The sequence below is a fragment of the Cryptomeria japonica genome, chromosome 8 (assembly GCF_030272615.1).
Source record: "Cryptomeria japonica chromosome 8, Sugi_1.0, whole genome shotgun sequence".
NCBI lineage: Eukaryota > Viridiplantae > Streptophyta > Pinopsida > Cupressales > Cupressaceae > Cryptomeria > Cryptomeria japonica.
The window spans coordinates 416396667-416423297 of NC_081412.1; positions in this window are offsets into that span (position 1 = coordinate 416396667).

Here is a 26631-nt window from a genome sequence, read left to right on the forward strand (position 1 = left end):
GTGGGACATCATGCATTTATATGTTGGGTAGAGAAGAAAGATCAGAAATGTGATTTTTGCGAATAAGACACTCAATATGTATTTTCATATGAAAATGCAAGGATATTCTTTCAAAAACTAGCTAGTGAACCTACTCAAAGTGATGAGTTACAAAGAGAAGCAAGAGTGATTTGAAGATCCTACAACAAGGAATTAGAGGATATCATAGAATGGATATGGGGTCCTTGGATACTTCTATGGAAGAGTACTCTAGAGGAAAACTAGTCATGGAGAATAAGAAGAAAAAGAAAACTAGATGGGAGAAGAAAGCACATGTTCTAACTAGACAAGGTACTGATACTAGAAAGAATAAGAAGAAGTAAATGGTAGAGGAAGGTTATGAAGAAGATTATAGTCTAGAAGAATAAGATGATGAAGAACCAAAATATTTTTAGCCATATAAAAACCAACGTGAGAGAGTGGTAGAGTAGTCTAAATAATCAATAATTTGACAATAACATGAAGAGGAGGGTTGTTTTACTAAGGAAGAAGTTAAAATTCTTTAAGAACTAGCATCCCTTGCAAAACAAAAGGACTTGGTGCTTAAATTAAAACAATGGGGAAAGTATTGGAATAAGAAGAAACAAGTGAACCAGTTATTTGAGGACTAGAATTGGAAGAATGGTTGAAAGTAATTAGAACCCAACCCACCACCTCAGAGTTAAGGAGTATGTAAGTTAGTCAAGTGGTTGGATAAATAGACCAAATTTGTAGAAAATAGATGTTACAAGGTTCACAAGGATGAAGAAGAGGCAAATCCAAAAATAGATATTAAGGTAGAAAAAGGAGAATGACAATTACAAGTAAAGAAGGATTATAAAAGTCACAATTATAATTAGCCTCTTAATGTCTGAGAAGAAAAAATAGCTATATCAGATAGCCCAAAAATGAAAAAAATAGGAGACTATTAGGAAAGAACTAGTTGTAGTATCAATAATTGAATTATTGACACAGTTTGTGGAACTATTCCCCTAAACTTTCATGGAGATGAAGGGAATTAAGGAAGTAGGTACTATAAAAATACAAATAAAGGAGAGCACTAAACCACATAGGAAAAGACCATACTGCGTAAACCCTAACATGAAGAAAAGGGTGAAAATAGAGCTAAACAAAGCTATCCAAAGAAAGATTCATTATTACCTATGTTGACTGCTTTGCCAAATTGGTAGAAAATAAACTAGCCAAAGATTATATTGCATACTGCTGCTAAATTCTTGTACGATAATATCATTACCAAATTTGAGTTCTCCTTAAGTATCACAAGTCATGAGGGAAAGCATTTTGTCAATAAAATAATTTTGTCTTTGATTATATTTGGCATAATAAAAGGTGAATTTCAATAATGTTGTCTTTCATTATATTTGGCATCTAGACTCATTGGTAAGTTCTTATGTAGCAATGTTATTTTATTTTTTTTAGTTTTTCTATCCATTTGGAATGCACCAAAGTAGTTATAAAAAGATCTTTGAAAGATGTATAAAAGTATATAGTTTCATAGAGTTCACAATATTTATTATTCTATTATTTTTGAAACCTGATAATGAGCATGTTAATTACTTGAAATATATAATTATTGAATAAAGTTGAAACCTTAATTTCAAATTTAATGAAGCTATTGATACAAAAGAAAAAATTATTTATTATGGTTAGTTTTTTGATAGTTTATAAAAAGATTCATTTCAAAAAGTAAAGTAAATATAGTAGTTAATGAGATATGCCTAGAGGCTCCATTGTCTGCATACCAAGTATTCCTAGGAATGTGTTGGTATAAAGACAATATACCATTGAGGAATCTTTATCAAACTTACAATTGGGGTAACTAATGTTTGTACAATAATGATTTTTATTTTATTTCCAAGTTAAATAACCCTGCCAATGGGTGGAAAATCTTGTCCACATATGTGTTTTTTATACCTTATGCTTTGTATGGTTCCATGATGCAATCTACATATACAAAGTGTGTTGGAGAGACTGGTTTTTATGTCTCAGTCTGATAAGACAATGAGATGATGAGTTTTGGGTGGTGTGAATGCAATAATTGGGCTTTGGAAGAGTTAGTGGAAGTCTAGAAGGGTGTGTGAAGACATCACAAATATGTCCCAAGGGTTGGCAATGCCAAATAACCAAGCCAAAGAAGGAAGATGATGACTGGCCTAGTAACAGTGCTTTAGACTGCAACAATGCAACAATGGGTTGAAATGATCAAAGTAGAAAGGGGTGTAAGAAAGGGGTTTGTGTGTGTTTGTTGTTAGGAATGATATTAGAAGGGGTTCACAATCTTTTTGATAATAATTTGGAGTATTGGGAAGGGGGTTTGTCCCTTGAAAGTTTGACTATCCCAAGCATACATGACTATTTTAATAGGACAGTGTTGCAGCAGTAGGATACTTTGTGACCTTTAGGGTGGTTGGGAGGGTAAAGTAGGGTGTTTGGCTATGAAAAAGAGTTCCCTTGAAGTTGTCATGCAATACCTTGGAGTGGTATGTACCCATTTTGCATTGGGAGTTGTGTCTAAATCACCACAAAGCCATTAGATATGTTTTGAGATGAAAAGAAGAGTTAAATGGTTTTGGTTCAATTTGCATAATTTATATGTTCAAGTAATTTAATTTGGTATATTATACTGAAACATGATTTCATAACTAACATTTCAACTTCTATATAACTAGTTCTATAGCCCAAATTTTTTGCCTATGAAGAAAGACCATGTCAAACAATATCAACGAACAACAAAATAAGGAGACAATTGCTAGATTGTGGTCTAACTTGAAAAGAAAAGGTGATGGAAAATGTTATTGTCCCTGCAAAATTTGTAAGGGGTTAAAGACTAGAAGACTTATAATCAAAACAACTAGGAAACATTATAGGTTGAATGGTCACATTGAAGGTGGACATGGTAATCATCCATTTGCAAGTTTTTCATTATATCATTTTAACAATTTATATACATAAGAAATCACTTGATGATGAGATCATGATCATGGTTTATTTATGTTTATCAATTTTATATAGGTCGAGCACCCCAGAGATCATGATATGGATCAACACAACCCAAAGAATATGGTTTTGAAAGTGGAGGAACATGGAGGTGTGAATATTGAAGTTGAAGATAATGATCTCATGGAAGATGTCGATCATGAGCCACAAAACACAATTGAAGATGATGGTACGAATACATTGATCCATGACACATTTAGTACTGGCACAGTTGATCATGATGATGAAGATGACCTTGATGTTGTTCATGATGTCCCTCTACTTGAGAAGGAATCTGAGGCCATTTACAAAGGCTCCCAGACAACTCTTCTCTCCGTTGTATTGTTGTTGGTAAACTTGAAGGTTATGAATGGTTTATCCAACATAACAATCTCACATATGTTAAGGTATGTCATATATGTCATTATAGTTAATAAATGGTGAATCATGTACCATTAATATTATTTATATTAACAAATTATATTTTTTTCCTGTCGATTGATAGGTGAGTTTTTGTTACCACCATCAAATATTCTACCTCGCTCATACCGAGAATTATCTGCCATTATGAAAGATACTAGAATGGAGTATCAAGCAATAAATGCTTGTCCCAATGATCATAATATATATCACAAACAACATGAATTTTGAATTGAATGCCCTAAATGTCATATCACTAGATATCGAACAGATCAAATAAGAAAAAGGGTTCCTCGCAAGGTTCTTCGATTCCCTTTATTCCACGTATGCAACAATTATTCAAGTGCACTAGCTTGGCACAATTTATGGATTACCATGCATGCAATAGAAGTCAAGATGACATTATTTGAATGCCTGTGGATGGTTCAACATTTATGGACATAGAGGAAAAGTGACCACACTTTAAAGAAGTACCTCGTAATCTTAGGCTTTCACTGGCAGTGGACGGTGTCAATCCATTTGGAGAGCTAAGATCTATTTACTCAATGTGGCATGTTTTTGTTATCAACAATAACGTCATTCCTCCATGGATGTCAATAAAGAGGGAGCACATAATGTTGGAAATGATTGTTCCAAGTATTTTATCATTTAATAGTCATCTACATTTAATTATAAATATTGCAGTAAAATGGTCATAATAATTATGTAATGTTTTTGTTCATTCGATTATGTAAGTACCAAGTTAAAGATATGAATGTATATATTGACCCTCTTATCAACGAGTTACTGGAGTTATGGAATGGTGTCACTATGTATGACATCTCTAGACCAATAGGACAAAGATAATTTCAATTCCATGCAATGCTTGTATGGACAATACACAATGCCCTAGGGATAACACATTTTTGTGGTATGTTATAGTGTTCAAGTTGCACATAATAATTGTAATTAAAAAAATTAACATATTTAATCCAATTATACATTATCTTGTAGGTCTTCAAACAAAGGGAAAACTTGCATGTCCAGTTTGTGGTCCAAAGATGAAATCTCATCATTCAAAAATTTTAGGAAAGCGGGTGTTTGATGAGTATTGGCACTTTCTCCACAAAAATCATAAGTGTCAAAATACTAAAAAACATCTTTTCAATGGGAAAGAAGAGAATACATCAAAGCCATGAAGAATGACACCTCACCTATGGAAGTTGGAATATAATAGAATTAATCATCAAGGTAATGCCATTCCATCTAATGGTTTATGTCATAAAACATCTTTTCTATTATGTTTTGTTTACTGATGATGTGATTGATGATCGTGAAGGTCATCAAGGCATAAATGACCACCTTCCTAAGGGACTAAAAAGTTATCCTGAGAGTTTAGTAGGTTGCCCTACTATGAGCAGTTACAAATTGTGCATTTGTTTGATACTATGCATATTGGAAAGAATATAACATAGACATTATGGAAAATATTGGATGGAAGGCGTGACAAGGAAAAAAATTGTCAAAATTTGTAGTGACATTCAGGAATCCAATCATGCAATGAAAAATGTCATTCAATCAAATAGCCATGGAGACCAGATTAATATAAGTGACCTTCCTTGGTTATTAACGGACCAGCAAAGCAATGCTATAAAAGAAGTCATACAAAAAATTCAATTTCCCATAGGATTTGCTGCGAACATAAACAATCTCATATCAAAGAAAAGTGAATTTGGGCCAGGGATGGAAATGCATGATTGGCATACCTTCATTAAGGTAATTCATGTTCTTGTGTTTTTACTATATATTTGTATACTGTGCATGTACTTTTCATTATATTATGTTAGAAAAAAAATGAAAAGATAATTTTATAATTGTTGCAGTACATTCTACCTCTATCTCTCCCAGATGACTTCGACAATAATGTCAAGCAAGTCATATATGATCTTGAAAAATACATGAGGTAAGTAGTGATATTTGTTCAGTTTGTTATATAGATATTATATTTGTGATTTGTTTTACTTGTTATGTAAAATATTTTTTTGTGTCTTGAATATCTTGTAGGTGGTTGTCCTGTAAAGAAATCCATAAAGAAGATATAAAAAATTGGAAGAGAAAATTCCTCATTTAATGTGTGAAATGCAAAAGTGTCTATCTTTTCAATGCACAAGAACACTACCTCATACACAAAGTTGAGGAGATTGAATTGTGTGGACCTATACACACTAGGTCAATGTGGATGGTTGAGAGGCGCTTGAAATTTTTGAAGGCTTTGGTTCGACAAAGAGAACATCGTAAGGGTTCTATGGTGGAGGGATATATGGTATACCAGACTATGGTGAACATTTCTGAATATCTTCCTAAGTTTGCAGCAAAGATCCACATGGATCGAATTTGGGATCCCAGCCCCATTAACAAATTCGAAGGGGAGTACTTGATGGGGACAGGTAGATTGAGGAAAGTGAGAGGTAATTATAAGATATTATTGTAGTTAATTAATTCTTAATCTTCAAACTAAATCAGTTGTAAGACGTCTATTTATTTTTTGTATAGTTGGTCGAGAGTGGGATGCACTACATTTGTCTATTGCAAACAATCTTGATTGGATGACGGTATGGATTGAACATTGTCAACATTCTGGTCTCACATTAACATGGGAAGGTGTGGCTTCATTGGTTAAAGACTCTCATCGTAATGGATATTCCAATGTTACGCAAAGGGAAATTGATTTAGCATATGGTTTAAGAGATAAACAGGTACGTATAAATTTATTAATCACCCATATGTTTATCAACTCATGATGCAATAATTTTTACATGTTTGACATATCGCAGGTCAAACACCACAATGCTATGTGCTGCAATGGTCATAAATTTCACATCAAAAAGTTGGATGACATGAAGAAAACTTGTGATTATGGGATAACTACAGTCTTTAAGGTGACAAATATTTCATCGAGAAATGATATAAATCCTCAAGAGTCTCAAAATCGATACTATGACATTTTGGATGATATAATTGAGTGTGACTTTAATTCCTTCAAATTTGTTTTGTTCGTCATCAAATGGTACAGGCTACAATTGAATAAAAAATGATCTTGATAGAACTGTTATTGAACATGATAATGGTTTTACAATGGTTAATACAAGATCGTTTGAACTAGTTGGGGATGAGCCCTATGTTCTTCCAAGCCAATGTGAGCAGGTATTTTACTCAAAGGTTCCACATAAACTGGGTTGGTCATTTGTTGTTAGACATGATCCAAGAGGAAGGTCAATAAAGTATAATGTAATGGAAGAAGAAGATACCGAAGAAGTAGAAGATGATCATGATCGATAGTTGCTCGATGATGATGAAGAAGAAGCTGAAGCTAAAGCTGAAGCTGATGATGATGATGATGATGATGATGATGGTGATGATGATGGTGATGGTGATTGTGATGGTGATGGTGATGACAATGACAAAGATGATGATGATGATGGTGGTGGTGGTGATGATGACGATGACAATGATGATGATGATGATGATGATGATGATGATGATGAATGAAATGTATGAGGTATGCGATTAGTATATTATCTATTTAATATTGATTTCTTGATAGAAATTTATTTGACTTATATGGTTACATAATTAATTCATTATGTTTTGAATTATAATGCCATTACATAATTAATCCATGATGCACCTTTGAATGTTTTTAACTCATGTTGGATGACCTCTAGCAAGTCCTTATAGTAGAACTATGCCACCCCGAGGAGAAGGAGAGTGACTATTTATGTGACATTTTTTAAACTTTGTGTTTATTTATGGAATTTGGATTGTTTATTAGCTACATGATGGATGTTGATTTAAAATACATATGTGATGGATTACATGTTTATGATGATACATGTGACATTTTTTGAACTTTGTGTTTATTTATAGAATGTGGATTGTTTATTACCTATGTGATGGATGGTGATTTATGATACATATGTGATGGATTACATGTTTATGATGAGACATATGTGATGCTAATTATGATGCTCAATTACATATATGATGATACATCATGTGATGCTTATTATGCTTATGATACATATGTATTTATTGTTTATCAACTTACAAATGTAATGATTATGATGCTCAATTGATGGTGTTGATTTCATGTATATATTTTGTGTGATGTTGTCACCCTTGGTGGGAACAAGTCATTGACTACAAACATCGTCAACCCTTTAGTTGAGGATCCTACATAGTCTACATAAAGTAAAGGTAAGGAATTAAAAAAATTACAATTATTATGATGACAACATCTTTTTTTTATTTAATACTCTTTTTGTCTACATAGTTCATGTTGTTCATGTTGTGTACTATGTAATTTTTATCTAACATAAGATAATTGAATTACATGTGCAAGAACCTAAACCCCTTTGACAAGGATCATGCACAGTCTCATGGATCAATAGGTATAAGACAATACACCCTATAGAAACAATTTATTTTTAAAAAATTACTTGGAAAACAAACTTCCTCAGTTTTTAAAACCTTGACATTAGCAACAAATCTAATACAGTCATCAACACTTGAGGCCCTAGTTGGACTTATTCAAATTTTAATCTCAACATCAACTTTAGGGCCAACTTCTTCATCAACATTACCCTCATTTGTAAAATGTCTCTCTCATTACCAACTAACTCTCTCATTTGATGGAGTGCAGGTACCACCAAATAGGTATTTGTCAGACATGTCTTCCTCGAGTGAGGCAAATGCAGGAATAGAAAATGAAAGTGAGACATGTAGTAGGTCTACAATAGGGAGATCAACTAGAGGTCAAAAGATTAGAAGAAAATTCAATAAACACATGAAATTTTTCCTTGCTCAAGGGGGGTCATGTTCTTATGATGATGAGACCAAAGGCGACATTGAGGTGCCCTTGAGGTACAAACATCTATAGAAACAATGGGTACCCAAGGAACTTCCTCCAATAAACACCATTTTTGTGTTAACGATAGGATATATCGCATAACACCTTCATCGTTACATGGTTTGGGCCTATTTTATATGGACGGTATAAAGGTCTCTTACAACAAAGTTGCTGAATTGATGGATTTTGTTGGACCTTGTTACAATTATAATAATTGGATGTAGATTGTTTGATATAAAAAAAATATGCCTAGGTATGTACTGTCAGCAAATTATATACAACAAAATGATAATGATCAAAGTAAACGAGTGGCTATATACATTGATGGAAGGCCAAAAGCAACAAGGAATATTGAAAGTTTAATAAATAGTATGCGACCTGGGTCAACTTATAAACAACACAATTGCATATTTGAGGCACGCAAGGGAAATCATGTATTCGTACATGTACAATAAAATCAATAAGTGCTGGGGAAGAGCTGCTAATCAATTACAATTTGAATCGTATAGATACAAAAATGTTACTATCATGGGGGTGGTACGTACTATATACCATTTAAATTAACCAACCTCCAATTAATGACTCCAATATACCATTTTATTATGAAGTTTTTTTGCCAAGTCTATTGGTTTAATTTCGCTAACATTTTTATATTTTTTCTTTTCCACAGGGTGACATGGATCCATCACATAGCGCAGATAGGGATGTAGGTCACGACACTTCTACCGAGCAGGTAAACCTCATTGTAATTATACAAATTAGATAGAAGCAAACTGTTACATTATTATGTTCTTTTTTTGAGTGTTTTAGACTAATTTTATAATTTTTAATGATATTCTTGTCATAGACGCATGTTTAGCGAAAGGGAAAGGGAGTTGATGTACCTGAACACCTCTCTAGGGATGTGGACTCAACAAGATTAAGTGATGTTAACCTTGGAAATTCCACAAACCCTATGGAATTGATAAAAAAGTCACTTAGAAAAATTAGTAGAGAGATTTTTGCTTTGGCATCCGCGGAGCCTCAGACTGATGAGATACAAGAGAGGGTGCAAAAATTGATTCGGACATCAAAAAACTTGCAAGTAAGTAGTAATGAAGGCTTTAATTATAACCAAAGTTCAATAATGGTTTATATTTTATACTCTTTTATGTCATTAACTAAAATATGTACGTGTTGTTTTTATAGAAATTTATGCATCCTCATGAAACTGGTGGCCATGATCAGGGTGTTGTAGGTAGTTCAGCTGATGACAATTTTCTTGGCTTATCACTTTCTTGGCTTATCACTTTGAGTACCCAAAATACATCATACTTGATACTGTCAATTTTCATAATAAAGGTTCATCCTTGTTTATAATTCTTGCACTTTTCATATATTTAATGTTTTATATATTTAATTTATTATTCTTTAGGTGTTGTCAATGTTCCTGTGCAAATTTCATTGGCACCTCATCAGAGCTTATCCCCACCTATATTGTCGACAACAATGTCGGAAACACACAACATGTAGACATCCTCTACTACATGTCATATTGGCCCTCCCACTGTTGATAGATCCCTCTTTTTCTCTATCTTCTGTTATGTGTTTATTTCCCTTCAAGCATTCTTTCTTGGGGGCATTTCATAGTGGATTCATTTTCTGTAGCAAGAGATGCACATGAGGATGCGCCAAAGGTGACTACTGCTAATAACATACCATCATTTCCTAGATCTTTTCGTATTGCTAGTATGGGAACGTTGTAGGCCACATTGGTGGTGAGCGATGAAGAAATGATTTCCTTAAAGATACAGAAGGTTCCAGGTACTTTAAAATTATTATTATATAGTCTAATTGTAATTTACTTTTTGACTACTCATTTTGGACTAATGATCCCATGAATTTTTTGCATGAAATGATATTTTTCATAAAAATCTTAATGACATTGCATTGCAGATATTTGGGCCCACCATATGTAAAAGGTAGAACATCATATGTGAACTAACCCTAATCCACTATTTTGATTTCATATCATTGCTAGAATAGTTTTCCTTTGATCCATTTCTTGAACTATAATAAATGTAGCTTCAGTTCATTTCTAAATCTAATAGGTTTGTTTTTGCTTTAAAAGTTGGAATGACCAAGAAAAAAAGTTAAAAGATGAATTGACAAACCGTATGGTTGAGTGGTTTGGAAATGACACCTTTGACAAAACCAAGCTCCTTGAAAAATCTGGCACATATCTAAAGTATATGAGGGACCAATACAAGACCCATTTAGAGAAGAATGTAAAGTATGAGTGTCCCCCATGATTCCAGATAGGGAGTGGAAGACCCTGATTTTGGATGCCAAGGAGAGAATTGAAAGGAAAAAATGAAATACACCAGAAGATGCCAAAAGAAGGTATGGGATACTATTAAGAATGTAATTATATACTAATTAATTACTCTTTATATTTATATAATCTAACATATTTTAAACTTTTCAAAGACTGAGTGACACGTCAAAGGCAACCAAGGCAAGACAAGAAAAGCACGGGCAACACAAACTCGACTCTGGTGGTTATATAAAAAACTTACCACATGAATTGTAAGTATCTCTAAATGAAATATTGCATCAAAATATTTATAAATTGCAAACAATTTTTTTTTATCAAACAATGCAGGCAAAATTCACAATACCAAGCAAAAATGCAAGGCTCTGAATTCAATAGAGCACCCACAAAAGATGACAAGAGAATTGCCTACCAACAAGGCTATAGAACCATGGCTAATTGGCTATGAGAATTGAGTGGGCAAACACAAGATTCTGGTGCATCCGTCATAGAGGTCAATAAGCTAAATGAAAATTATTTCAAGTTGAATACTTTACCTGCTATAATCTAATTGATGTTGAGTTCCAGCATAAAGTGACTATATTGTTTTAAATAAGAAAGCAATGATAACAATGTGCATGACATTGGAATGCATCCTGCTAATCGTAAAACACCACCTGCACATGAAGGTCCGGATGTGCATCCCAGTAGTGGAGGTATTCATTTTCTATTCAAATTTATTTATGTAATTATTAATACAATTAAACATATTAATTTATAATTAGAGTAGTAATTAATGCAACCTTTTTTGTTAATATTTTAGAGCATGTAGTTGGTGGTGACCAAGTGGAGCATGATCTGGGTACACAACATTAGGAACGTGATGTTCCCCAATCAGGTAAAGATGACCACTGTTATTCCTTTAAGAAAATTTAATTGCAATTGGTGGTGTTCAACATTAATGTAACCTTTAGTATTTCAACTCTAGGGGATCTAGAGGGTGTTCAACATGTTGAGGTTGAGGCTAGAGAAAATGATGTGGCCCCATCAGGTAAAGAGCACAATAATTATGTTCTCTAAATTAATAAAATACTTGTAACAATAATAATATTTTTTTTGAATTTAACCCATTTCTTTGTTATTGCAGAGGACCCCCCTCCGCTTCAGTGTCCTTGTCCTCATTATAGGACTAGGCATACATCAAGATCACAAGCAGAGGGAAGAACAACTGAAGAGGGGGGAAATGATGAAGAAAAAGATGTTCCATTTAGTATTTTCATAGCTTCAATGAAAAAACAATAAAAATAAATGATTGTAATCTACCTTATTTGATAATGACTGATATTTATGTGTTAATGAATATAATTATGTGCTAATGAATGGTTATGAATGATATGTGTTAATTAATATTGATGAATGTTGTGTGTTAATTAATGTTAATCAATGTTATGTATTAATGAACGTTATGTGATATTAGTGAATGAATTTTATATTTTATTAATGGTAGAAAGAAAGAATTAATGAATGTTAGATGTTAACGAGGAATTTAGAGTGATATTAGGGGGGAGGGGGGAGGGGCCAAATGAGCTTCCACCTTCATGTGGTTGGCCCTGTTAAGTAGAGAATATTAAACTATTCTCGAAACCAAGCGAATCTCAATAAGATAACACACTTTTTAATATATCATTATGTTGCACAGTTAATCTTATTGAATAATGTCTATTGAATTTTAATTGCAGGGTCCAATAGAGCCAACACGAACAACAACGCCACAAGTTTCTGGGCATAATGAAATCCCATTTATCTATACTTTATGCTACATGTATGCACATCTTATGGTTTTTATGTATACTTTATTCTACGTGTATGTTGCATGCCTTAAGTGAATTCATGTGTACACTCCATGCTTTACATGTATTTGTGCCTTATGTTTACACTCTATGTTTTGCATGAATTCTTCTTGCCCCAAGTATATTCATGTGTATGCTTTATATGTATTCTTTATGTTTTATGTGCATACTTCATGCTTTAAGTGCAACCATGTGCCTCATGTATATTACTCTTAAATGCATGTTTTATGTATATATACTTGATAAATTGTGTATATTAATGTGTCTATTGTGTCTTCAACATGATTTCCTCATTGTATGATTATACGTGTACTTTTTCATATATGCATTGTACCTTAGGGGGTATTTGTGTGTATTACTTCATGTCTTGCATGGATGCTTCATGCTCCTGCCTTGTATGTAACAATATGTATGTTTCATGGCTTAAGAGAAATCATGCTCTACATATATTCAAGTGTATGCTTTATGACTTCAGTGGATTCATCCGGATACCTCATGCTTTATGTATGCTTCCTGCTTTATGCGTTAAATATATTCATGAGTATGCTTTGTGATTTAAGTATTCATTATATACTTCATAATTCAAGTGTATTCATTTGTATGCTTCATGATTTAAGTTCTCATTGTATGCTTCATGCTTCAAGGTATTCATTTAATGTATGTCTTATGAATCATGTGTATTCATTTGTATTCCTCATGTTTTGAGTGTATTCTTCATGCTCAATACACAACATGTGTGCTTAAGTGAATTAATGGACACCCTACGTGTTACAATGAACATCTTGTTAGCATATAATTTTCAAATTAATTATGCTCTTAAAATATTGTTCTCCTCTATTTATTGGTTTTATACATTGAACACTCTCTATCATGACAATAGGTACTGCTGGATTTTTTGTGCAGGGATGATCTCACAACATCAATCCTCTTCTATCTATGATTCATCTCCTGAGATTCAATCATTAGATGGGTGACTAAGGAGTGGAACTAAGTTGGGATAAGACATCTAAGGTTTATTTGGGAGCTAAACCTATCAGACAATTCCTAAAGTGATAAAAAATGTAAGAGGGCAATTGAATTTCAGTTTTCATAGGTTTTCATCTCGACAAATTTGATTAGGAAGAGTAGGATCTATGTGATATTTCAAATGTTAAGCTTTTAAGAGGTTTCTTCTTATATATAACACTGTATGAAATGATATTTCATTAAGATAAGTATGTTTGGTTATAGCAAAAGGCTTATTTGTCCATTGGTGTAACTTACCCTGAAGAAGGCTTATTAGCAAATTCATCAAGAAGACATGAGTTATCGGAGCAGAAGGAAATAAGCTATCCCGATACCCGATGGGTCTATCGGGAAGACATACACTGATATGTTCATAATAAAACACTAGCGACAAATAGTTACAAGCCATTGGGGTAACCTAAGTAATCAGGATGTGGCTTAACATGTTATACCGATACTTGATGGAAACACAAAAGAAAAGGTTCACCAAGGAAGAAAAACCATTGGTACGAGGCAATAAGGGATATACTGATACCCGATGGAAACATCGGTAAAACACATGCCAATAAAATAACTCAGAACAAAATGTTTTTTTGGTGCCAAGGAAATATTTTATCAGAAAAGTAATACTGATAATTCGTTGCAGAGTTAATTCAAACTAAAACCAGAAGCGACCTGTATTTAATGCTCTCAATTGAATTGGTGGTTCAGAAGAGGCTAATTGAGAAATCACTTAGGAAATAAAAGCACATGAATAGAGAATTTATGTTCATAACTCTTTACATAGTGTATCTTCTTCAAGTAGATAACATAATTCAAGAACTAGGGCTAAGAAATCTTCACAATTGCAGAAATGGAGGCCTCGAGTTCTTTAGGGAAAAAGAGAATTGCTAAAGGGTCTGAGTCCACATAGAAGAAATCAAAAACATCAGAGAGTCCTCCTGCACGGAGATTGAACCAAGACATGATCAACCAAATGCAAGCACCAAGGCCAAAATCCAGAAGATCAAAACAACATTTTCCTGTTAGAGATAAACTAGAGGACAAACTTAAGAGGGTCAGACATGTGTGGACTAAGGTAAGGGGTTACAAACTTTTCCTGTTTCATTTCTTGAGACAGAATAGGGAAGTTCCAATTTGTAACCCATGGATGATGAATTTAGGCAAGTTGGTTGTTCCAAATGTGTTTGAAAATATTAGATTGTTGGAAACTTTGGTTAGGAATTATGATTCTGTAAAGAGGTGCATACAACTTCCAAATAATGATGTATTTATCAGGTTTAACAAAGGCACCATAGACAATGTTTTTAACCTTGACTTTAATCCTAATGTGCCCTTATCTTTTGAGAAACTGGAAGAAGAATATCTGAAAATGAACACTACTTATAAAGGGTGGAATCTCACCTTTCATAAGGCTGAGAAGGGTGTTTTGACTAATGAGGATGGTCCCCCTTTTAGCATGGACATATTCAGGGATTACTTGTTGATGCTCTACAAAATGGGAAGGTTAGTCATGATAAAAAAACAACACAAATAAGAAGAAACCCAATTTGTTAGTGTTAGAAATCATAAACAAAACACTTTCCTAAACAAGCATATCAAGAAAGATACTACGAAATAGATAAAAAGCATAATAAATCTACAAAATGTAACCAAACATCTCCATATTCTCTCTACCATGTTGGTAGGTTCTCCTTCCTTGTTCCTCTCCTCTCCAAGTTCCAAATTAGTGTAGCTCTCAACAACTTTTTGCACTATGGATGTCTTATGGAGATTCAAGATTGAAATGATGATTAATCTAAAATGTTATGCAAATGAGAACAAGAGCTAAAATGAGAAATGGTCTATTTAGCTAGTGTTAATTTTTAACCAAAAGAGTGAATATGATGGATTTATGCTAAATGCTCTCTAGAAATGCCTATAATGTAAATGCATACAAGTTTTCAGGATCTGGATTATGAAGAAATGAGCTCTATTTATAGGAAAAATGGAGTAATGGATGGTTGAGATTGAATAATCTCAACAAGGGTTAGGATTGAATGATATTCAATCCATGTGAGGACTTTCAACCCAATCCCAGGATGACAAGTGTCAACATGAGAGGGGTTGAGAGGAGAGGGAAGAATAATTAAATGCTTGACATGACATGAGGGTTAACTTGGGAGTTAAGGTTAATGTTGGGTTGAGTGAATAAATTTATTATCCAAAGAATAATGCTTTTATCCAATGGATAAACTCTTGTGCAAAGGTTAAAGGGATAACCATGGTCAAAGAAATAAATGCTTGAGGAGACACATGGGTCACATGAGGGTTGAGTTTAGGGGTCAAAGTCCCTAACCATGGGTGCAAGTGGATTTAACCATTAATGGTCATGTAAGAGCCATAAGTGGTTTGGAAGACTTTAGAGGTTAAATTGTTGAACACACAAAGAATTAAATGCTTTTCAAAGACTTTGAAGTCTTTGAGAAGTGACTCCAAGTTGCTTAGGGATGTGACAATAATTAGGGGATGGATTAGGCTAATTAGGAAAGGGTTAGAAGAATCTAGAAGGGGGTTAGGATTGCAAGTGGATTTGGTGGGTGAGGGAAAATAGGATTTTTATTAAAATAAAATTCATTTATTTCAACAAATAGGTGCAAGTTGCATTTTTAGGAGAATGCAACTTGGGGGGAATTCAATGATTTAAATAAATGTTTTATTTAATTTATTTAAGAGAAGAAAGAGGATTAAATGAAATAAATAGAATTTATTCATTTAATTGTTTGTGATTTTACTTTAATGAATTAATTAAAATAAATTCAATGATTATTTAATTAATCAGAGAATGTTTGAAGATGAATTAATTAAATGTTAATTCAATTAATTGATGGCTAGTGGATTTTTAATCAAATAAATAACAAATATTCATTTAATTAAAATGGACAGATTTATGTGACTACATTTGCCCCTCTTTGAGATGGTGTGGTTTATCGCATTGTTTCAAAGAAAGAAAAATAGGTGTGAAGAAATATGCCACATAAAATGTTAATTTAATGGGTGGTATGCCCCCTCGAGAGATGGGCCAAAAATTTCAAAAAATCGGGCGATCTCTCAAAAAAGAATGAAAATTGGCAGGGTGGGAGAAGAGAAGATTTTAGCAATACTGGTGAAAAAGAGAAGAAATTGGAGATAAAATGAAGAAATAGGAGGCTCGAGAAGTTCACAGGGACCATGGTGGTGAGCGGGGGAAAATTATGGTTACAATGAAGGATATATATGGGGGGAAGGGGGTGAAAACAGGCTCATTTGCATTCACGTCCATAGTGAAATTGGAGCTTTGATAGTGACCTTTTGGAAGAGCAAGTAGCAATCAGGATGTTGGTGCCTATAGTAGATCATTGACTAGAGTGAGTCCATTGATTCTAGCGGCCAGACGACTACGGACCAGTGGTATGTGAATTTGAACTTTTGAATTTTATGCATTTTTGATAGGTTTTTTGCTTGGTCCAAGTTGAGTCAACATAATAACGCTAAAACAGTGTTTTGGCATTGTTGTCAACTAAATTAGTGCTATTGTGCCACTATAGCGCTATTGCATAGTGGTTTTAGTGTTGTTGTCAAGTGTAGCGCTATTGTATAGTTGTTTTAGTGCCTCTGGGTTTTTAGCGCTATTGTGTAGTTGATTGAGCACTATTGTTGTTAGGTAGCGCTATTGTATAGTTGATATAGCACTATTGTTAGGTTAGCACTATTGGATAGTTGATTTAGCATGTTTGTCAGCCCTTTAGTGCTATTGTGTGCAGAATAGTGCTTTTGTTAGGAAAATAGATGCCCCAGTGTGTTTGAACAAGAATCTCCTGATGCCAATGATGGATGGATAGAGATGTGAGGTGAGACTTGTTTTGAACCATAGCAGCCCTAATGAGACTTAGGTCATTAGGATAAATGCCTATTGTAGTCTATGCCATGATTGCTTACCTATTGAGACCCGAAGATACTTGATAAAAGTATTTGTTGATAGTCTAAGTTTAAACTTAAGAAAGTTTGAAACAAAACAACTGATGGTGATGGTTGATGCATGTGCATAGGAGGATCTTCGTGTCTTACAGATTCACGAGAGGCATCCTTCCACATAGGTACTACATGATTGATTGATAGAGGTTGAGGTGGATTGTATTGCAGCGACAGGTCTGTATGATGTTATGTATATATCCGTGATTTAGATGAATCACGGTTTGATCACAACATTAGTAGAGCGATGGCATAGTGAGACATGTACGTTTCACTCGGCGCAGGGGGAGATGACAGTTACACTGGAGGATGTATGGTGCATCCTGCACATTCCCATTCGAGGAGAGCTGGTGATGTATGATCGAGCTTGGGGGACAACAATAGTGTATAGATTCTTTGATGAGGATGTCTTCATTGATGATGGGTCGATAGCTTGGGAGGATATAGTAGCCTTGTATGAGCCATTACCATCAGTGCTATTAGGGATTATGGGGGGACTGCTATGTCTAGATCAATGATTGCATGGACTTATCATTGGTTGGGGTCAGGTGATCAAGTAGATGATGATAGAGGGGACCTAGTTTGCATGGGGACCGTGCGTGCTATACACTTATATCAGGATCTACATGAGGTAGCATACCAAGGGGTGGGCTCATTGGGAGTGGGGATCACTCTACTTCATATTTGGGCGTGGGAGCACTTACCTATTACCTAACTAGTTAGTTTGAGATTCTGAGTAGTGGACCAGCCATATGTATACATGTATGGAGGTATGATGAGTCAGCCCCACCTGGGGAAGTTAGAGTGGTGGCGGCGGGCATTGGATGATTTGGATACAGTGATTTGGAGGCCATATATTGAGTGTGAGCCATGGGAGGATGATGCAGAGGCATTGTCGTATGTGTTTATGACACGATACCTCATTGGTAGGACAACCTACAATGTGGAGAGACAGCTTCCAGGTAGAGTGCTGAGACAGTTTGGGCAGCAATAGGGATTTTCGAGTGATTATGGAGAGTATGCTAGAGTAGTCCGAGAGAGGTTCCTATGGGGATCAGTGTTACCTTATGATCAGGTTTTGGCAGATTTTTGCACATTACAAGTGAGACCATGGGATATGCGGTCGAGGATTATAGATGAAGGGGTTACAGAAGAGTACACTTAGTACATTGTGGCACATCTGATTCCTCGGATATTAGATCCAGCGGAGCCTATTCCATCCTTTGAGGAGGAGAGGAGACAGGGACGAAGGAGGAGAGGAGTTTGTGTAGGTGTAAGAGGGAGAGAAGATGGTGGTGGTGGGGATGGAGGAGGTCGTGATGGAGGAGGAGGAGGAGGGGGTGGGGATTTTGGAGGAGGTGGTGGATTTGGAGGTGGAGGTGGGGGTGGTGGACAATTATAGCAGAGAGGGAGAGGTGGGAAGCCATTGTAGCTATCATAGGAACCTTTGATGCAGGAAGGCATGAGATTAGGTGGCAAGGATGTAGGTGAGGTATAGGTACCTATGGAGATAGGGGAGGGAGCCACTGGAGAGGCACCTATGGATATAGGGGAGGGAGCGACAGGGGGTGGAGATTTGTGGGATCATATGATATTATTTTTACAAACTCGGCTAGAGGATATGGAGGCAGAGGTGGCAGCTAGAGATGTGCAACTATTTGAACAAGAGTCAAAGCTGATTGTAGTGCTGTGAGAGAGGGATGATGTAGTGGAGAGATTAGCAGAGCTGCATGAGAGAGTCTGGGTTGGAGTAGGAGCATAGGGTCCTATTGGGGAGCTGATGAGGGAGATTTGATGAGCACAATTTGAGATAGAGTATTGGTGGGGGTTATATGAGTAGGTGGTGCCAGCTAGTCAATGAGCACTGAGCTATTCCTAGATGCAGTAGGAAAGATCAGAGCAATCGCAGAGGATGCAGAGTAGTGGGGGTGTGATGGGTCCACCATGATGAGATAGATCAGGTGGTGCAAGGGGTAGTGGGGAAGTAGGTGGTGATGGTGGTGCAACATCTAGTTAGAGTGGCATCTGAGAGGGCATTCTTGTATGCTTTGATATTGTCATTTTGGACTGTGTCTTGGATGGCTCTTGGTAGCCAATATTATGGACTTCATTGTACTCTGATACATGTATGTTTTTGTCGATATGATATGATATATGAGGAGATCCCATATTTTTGTGTTGATGTGCATGTTGATGATATGTATGGATTTATGCAGGATGATGATCTTATGATTTATGCTTAGATTGATATTTGTACTTGCTATATGGACGTATTTATGAGATGATTCCTATATGCATGTTTCATGATGATTTACTCCTACATGATGTCTATATGCATATTTTATGATGTGATGCTAAATGTGGATGCAGGTTGATATGCATGATTTGTTGATGTTAATGCTTTATATATGTAAATGCTATGATTATTATAGATGCATAATGAAATGATGAGACAATGAGATGATGATATGCAGGGATGATTAGTGCCCTGTATGATTGATTTATGTAAATGCATCTAGATGGTTAAAAATGAATGCAATATGGATAAACAAATGTAAGTACAAATGTTTATATGATGATATCTAAATGAATGTATATGATGATGTATAAACCAATGTTGAGACAAATTGTTTTGTTATGATTCTAACTATTGATGAAATATAGCTAAGTGAAAATGATAAGGTAATGATAATGCAATGTATGAGTAATGAATATATGTACCTTAATGCAATAAAAAGAGAATGAATGCATTTATAATGAATCCTAAATGAAATTTGTTGTAAGATGAAATGAATGAGTATAAGAATATACTAGATGGATAAATGAATGCACTTAACTCATGGATAGATAAATAACTATATGCAACTACGAAAATCTAAACAAATGTATGGTAAACAAGTTTTAAATGATGGTAAATGAGGAGGATAAATGATACTAAATGAATGCATAGTAATGAAATGATATAATGTCATGATTTGTGCAATAATGAAATGATATAATGATGTTAATGCCAATAAATGATAATGAACTATATGTAGTTAAATGCAACTAAATGATATGAAATGCACTCTATGCAAATGCAACTAAATGTAATGATGAAGATGTGATTATGATAGATGAATTCAAGGTTGTGTAGACTTTGCATGATGCATCGATGATGTATTAGAGAACTTCGTCATGATTGTATCCAAAACCAACTCATTTTCCCATGTAGACACCATTAGTACATGCCCCAGAACTTCATCAAAATGATTTGTAGAAGAGATACAAACAATGCTTAGGAGCCATCCCAGTCACTCTAATCACTTGTGGATATCCCAGAGTAGTGTAGGAACTTGATATAAATGAATAAATAAAATACAAACCAACCAAGTACTTGATAGCTTAAACAAAATTTTCTTGTCAAAGAAAATGAATGTCATCATGTCTTTGTTTTGGTAAGGAAGGATGCATCCTTGTTAAGATAGTTTGCGGGTTGATGTTGATTGTTTGGTTGATGTGAGAAGTGGTCATCGTTTGATTTTTTCACAATTTTTGTTTGGTATCTACTTGGATGCGTATGTACAAAAAGCGCTGCCATGTTTTTGATTGATTTTTGATGTTTTCAAAATGTTTTTGGATTTTGTGAGACAATTTTCAAATGTTTTTGGTATTTTGATGATTGTTTTGAATGTTTTTGGATTTTGTGAGATAGTTTTCTGAATGAATAACCTAATGAATCACAAGTAATACAGAATCCACTTCCATCAAATAGATTAAGGGCATTGCCCCTAGTTTAGACATGACTATGAAAAAGTAGGATGCAAGATGCATGAAATCCTATCCTTGATTGCATATTAATAACAAGCCACGGTTTGGACGGATGGATTAATGGATGAAATGAATGTGATCACAACAAGTCTGAAAGACAATGGAGCCATAGTCATTATGAGTGGTGCCTATTTGCCAGGTTTTCACCATCTCACTTACCTAAGGTGCCACCAGAGTGGTTGTTCACCAGTTGGATGCATGATTTTTCTTTATTATTTTGATTTTTTTTGTATTTTCTTTAGGACATTTTTCAAAATGTTTTTGGTGTTTTTTTGGTATGTAGGGGAGATGCTCTATGTAGCTTATGTATAAAACTATTTGAGGTGCATGCTATTGATCGGATTTGCTATTTTTTCTCCTTCTAAAGTAGCCAACTGATATGCCCCAAACCCAAATACAATAGTGCTAACATATAGACCCAACCAGTTTGATTCAAACTTTCCCTGATGTTCTTTGTTTGGTTGGTTATGAGGATTCTCTCTTAGAACAAGATCAGCTACCTCAAATTTACGAGGTCTAACTCGATGATTATAGCTTCTGCTCATGTGTTGTTGATAGGCTTTGAGGTGATTGTATGCAGCTTGTCGTTTCTCATTTAGTAGCTCTAAGTCTTGGAGATGGGATACTCTGTATGGTTCATCATCTATCAAATTATGCAAGCAAACCCATAGTGATGGTATCTCAACCTCAATAGGAAGGATAGCTTCTATACCATAGACCAGTGAGTAGGGAGTTGCACCTGTAGGAGTTCGAATGCTAGTTTGGTATGCCCATAGTGCTAGATTCAATTGAACATGCCAATCACGACCGACATCATTGACTCTCTTCTTAAGGATTCTTAATATGTTCTTGTTTGATGCTTCAGCCTGACCATTTCCTTATGGGTAATAGGGCGTGGAAAAGTGGTGTTGGACATGAAACTTCTCACAGAGTTCACGGACATCCTAATTTTTTAAAGGAAGACCATTATATGTGATGATGGACATGGGTACACCATACCGATAGATGATGTAATTAAGGATGCATGAGGTGATCTGCTTGCCGATGACTTGGGTAAGTGGAACAACTTTGATCTACTTTGTGAAGTATTCGGTAGTGGTAATGATGAATTTGTGGTCATTGGATGAAGATGGATGAATCTTACCCACAAAAAGGCCATGGTGTTGTGATTGGTTGCAATTCCTATGCTGGTGCATGTATCAGGTCTCCATGAACTTATCATTTCTTGCATTTTCTGATAAAATAGTAGGAGTCTTTTTCCATGGATGGCCAATAGTATCCAGTGCACATGCGTTTCTTGGCTAGTGATGGACTGCTTGCATGAGTTCCACAAATTCCTTCATGTACCTCTTCCAAGGCCTTTGTTATCTCATCCTGGTCTAGACATCGAAGGACAGTACCATCAAGGATGCATCAGTATAGGGTTTCAACAATAATGGTATATCAAGCGATTTGGTGAATGAAGGTTTTACGTTGGTTATTCGATTGGTTAGGAGGAAGTGTGTGATCACGTAGATAGGTGTAGAACTCAGCATACCATGGGGATTCAAAACCGATAAGGTGACATATCATCTCATATTCGGGGATATCATAAGCAAGAATCCAAAGCTGTTCAACCAAGAACTCGTAGGATGTTGAATTATGTGGAAGATCTAGGAGAGATGCAATGGTAGCCATAGCATCAGTAGCTCGATTCTGATCTCTGGGTATCTGCTCAAAGCTGATAGTAGTGAATGATGCCTTTAATTTTCCACCATTTGTTTGTACGACATGAGTTTATCATCCTTGGTCTGATATTCATCTGTTGCTTGTCGAATGACCAGTTGGGAGTCACCATATACTTGTAGTTCTTGTAACTTCCATTATACAGCCAGTCGGAGTCTGGTGATCAAGGCCTCATACTCAACTATGTTGTTGGTGCATGAAAAAGTAAGCCTATAAGACTTCGGGATGCTGTCACCTTGAGATGTGATAAACAAAATGCCTACCCCCAAGCCATGCCTAGTGTATGAACCATCAAAGTATAGTTTCCAAGGTTGTGCTGCTATGATCATGAATATCTCTTCGTCTGGAAAATTGGAAATGAGAGGAAGATCACCTATGAGGGGAGCATCATTAATTTATCTACAATAACTTGACCCTTGATAGCCTTACGGTCCACATACGATGTCAAATTCACTTAGAATCATCACCCACTTGGCCAAGCGACCTATCAATGCTGCTTTGTTGAGTAAGTACTTTAGTGGATCGATCTTTGCAATGAGTTGTACTTTATGTGTTAACATATAGTGCCTCAGTTTAGTAGCTGCCAAGATTACTGCTAAACAAGATCACTCAATAGGTGTGTAATTGAGTTCATAGCCAACCAGTGTGCGAGAGATTTAGTAAACAACACACTCTTTTCCTTCTGCATTATGTTGTGCCAGTAGTAGTCCTAATGTTGTGTTTGTTGCGGATATATAGAGTAGTAGAGGCTTACTCGGATCTGGTGGGATCAACAATGGTGTATTCATGAGATAGTCTTTAAGCCTCTGAAATGCTTGGTGGCATCTGGCATCCCATTGAAAGTGGATGTTCTTTTGTAAAAAGTGTGTAAAGGGGTGACACTTATCTGCCAGTTGTGCAATGAATCTTTGAATTGATTGTAGGCGCCCTTGTAATGTCCTTAGCTGACTGATGTTCTTTGGAGGTGGCATGTCCATGATTGCTTTGACCTTTGCAAGATCAATCTTAATACATTTGCTTGAGACAATGTATCCTAGAAGCTTCCCTGAGGTTACTTTAAAGACACATTTCTTTGGGTTGAGTCGAACATGATATTGTTCCAATCTGTCAAAGATTTTCTCTAATATGTCTAGATGACCTTCTCTTGTTAGTGATTTTGCCAGTAATTCATCAACATAATCTTCCATTATAGTATGCATCATGTCATGAAAGATGGTGGTCATTGCCCTTTGATAGGTTTCTCCTGCATTCTTTAGGCCGAAAGGCATTACATTCCAGCAGTATGTTCCCCATGGACATGTGAAGGCTATTTTATGTTTATCCTCTAGTGCGATCTTTATTTGGTTGTACCCAGAAAAGCCATCCATGAGTGAAAGCATGGCATATCCTATTGTTATGTCCACTATTATGTCGATGTTTGGTAGGGGGAAGTCATCTTTAGGACATGCTTTTTTCAGATCTCTAAAGTCAGTATAGATACAGATGCCCCCATTTGGTTTGCCAACAGGCACAATATTGGATATCCAATCCGCATAATCAATTAGTCTAATAAAACCAACATCTAGGAGTTTCTTGAGTTCTAATTTGATGAGTACTGCAATCTAGGGATGCATCTTGTGAAGCTTCTGCTATGGTGAGGTGATGCATGACTAAATCCAGATCAAGACCAGGAATGTCTGCATATGACCATGTAAAGTTGATCTGATGCTTCTGAAAGAATTCAAAAAACTTAGGTTGTTCCTCTAGAGTTAAAAGAAATGCCAGATGTATGTGGTGAGGAGTTTCAAGAGTCCCCACGTTGTATTCTTTTGTTTCCTCAATGAGAATCATTGATCGTTCCTGCTGTGTACTAGAGGGGAGAATGTAAAACCTTCCATCCTCATGCACCTCAGAGAGGTTTTCACCATTGGATACGCTCTTTCTTTTTACTTTTGTGGGATCAATCAATGCCATGGTGTGGTTTTCACTGGAAGATCCATGTTTTATTGTTATATTTTTGCAGCCGAAAGGTTTGGCATCCACCCCAAAGTATGCTGCGCTATTAAGTTCAATGGAAAATCCAGCTTTGTGATCCCCACTTGGTATGTTATCTCATATTTCCAAAAAGTCAATGATCACCTTATCATTTGGGAAATGGTCAAGGCATGGGGGATTAGGTTGGTTCCATTCGATGAGTTCAGGATGGATAATGGGCATTACCTCATTGATTAGGTTAAGTTCACTAGATGTGTCAGTGAGGGCTAAGACGTTGTGGTGAAAGTCATTGATGGTACTTTCCCTATCAGAATCAGGTGTAGGATGTGACGTAGAGTCTGTGGAAGATGTTTCTAGTTTAGGAACCCAATAGGTCTTTATCTATGCTTCTCTATAAAAAGGGATGTCTTTGCAAGGTGGAGGTAGTGACATGTCTTCCTCATCTAAAGTATTAAGTTGGACAGAATCAAATTCCCACTCATTTGTGTCAGTCTCTGAGTCATTTTCTAGTATCTGATTACTATACCATACTGGGATGTCCTTTGATTTAAACATTGCAAGTGTGATCGGCTGATGTACCTGGATAGATGGAATGATTGGTACTACAGGAAGAATTATAGGGATCAGTGAATCTGATACGGGGAGTATCGATAGTGTTGAATTTGTTGCTTTTGCTAGAATTGTTAGTATTTTTGATACTGTTGGGGGTTCTGATAGTGCTAGTGGTGTTGTTGATCTGATTGTTGTAGTTGATGGGATCGCTGGTTTGATTGGTGGGATGATTGGTATTGTGGATGGTTTTGCAAGGATTTTCAGCCTTAGTGGGACAGTTGCTATGGTGCGCAGTGCTGCTGATATAATCAAAGGTGACCTCTTTAGAGTTTTAGGTTGATATAGAGGTTTGTTGGGTTTTCCTTTGAATCTGAGTTTAGGAAGGATCTCATTTTGAAATCCTAATCCTGTGTTATCTTTGGGTTTTAATTCTAGCTACAGTGGTTCATGTCGTCCTTGCTTGCAAGGTCCCAAAGCACTTTGACCATCATAACCCATTTTTTGCATAATGAGAAGGCCTTTGCCATACTGATATGTGGGAAGCTTGACTTGTGGAATGTCACTGGTGATGGGATCTTTATAGATCCATTATGCTAAGTCCTCATCTATGGTTTCTTCTTCTTGACTCTTTCCAAGGATGAAAGGTGTCAAAGTGCATGCTGTCTTGACCAGTGGTGTTTGAAGTAACCGTTGAGGTTTACCATGAGTTCTAGGAGAAGTACGCATTTGTCCAACACAAAAGAGTTTACTCAAATTGTACTCCCTAGGACCTTCCTCTACTATTTTCATCTTGAGCTTCTCTTGCTTGGGTATAGTGGTGTTTGAACTAGAAAGAGAGGTTGGATTTACATATGATGTGGATGAGATGGCTTCTCTATTGTTGGGAATGGTAATCTTTGGTGGATGATCGATATTGTGACAATATGCAAAGGGATTTGCATTGCCCAGGATTGTAATTTCCACACCATTATGCAGGAACTTGATGCACTAATGGTAGGTGGATGGAATGGCTTGCAAGGTATGTATCCAAGGTCTTCCTAACAACAAATTATATGGTAGAGGAAGGCCTAGAACTTGACAGATGATGTGCTTCACCACTGGGCCCACTT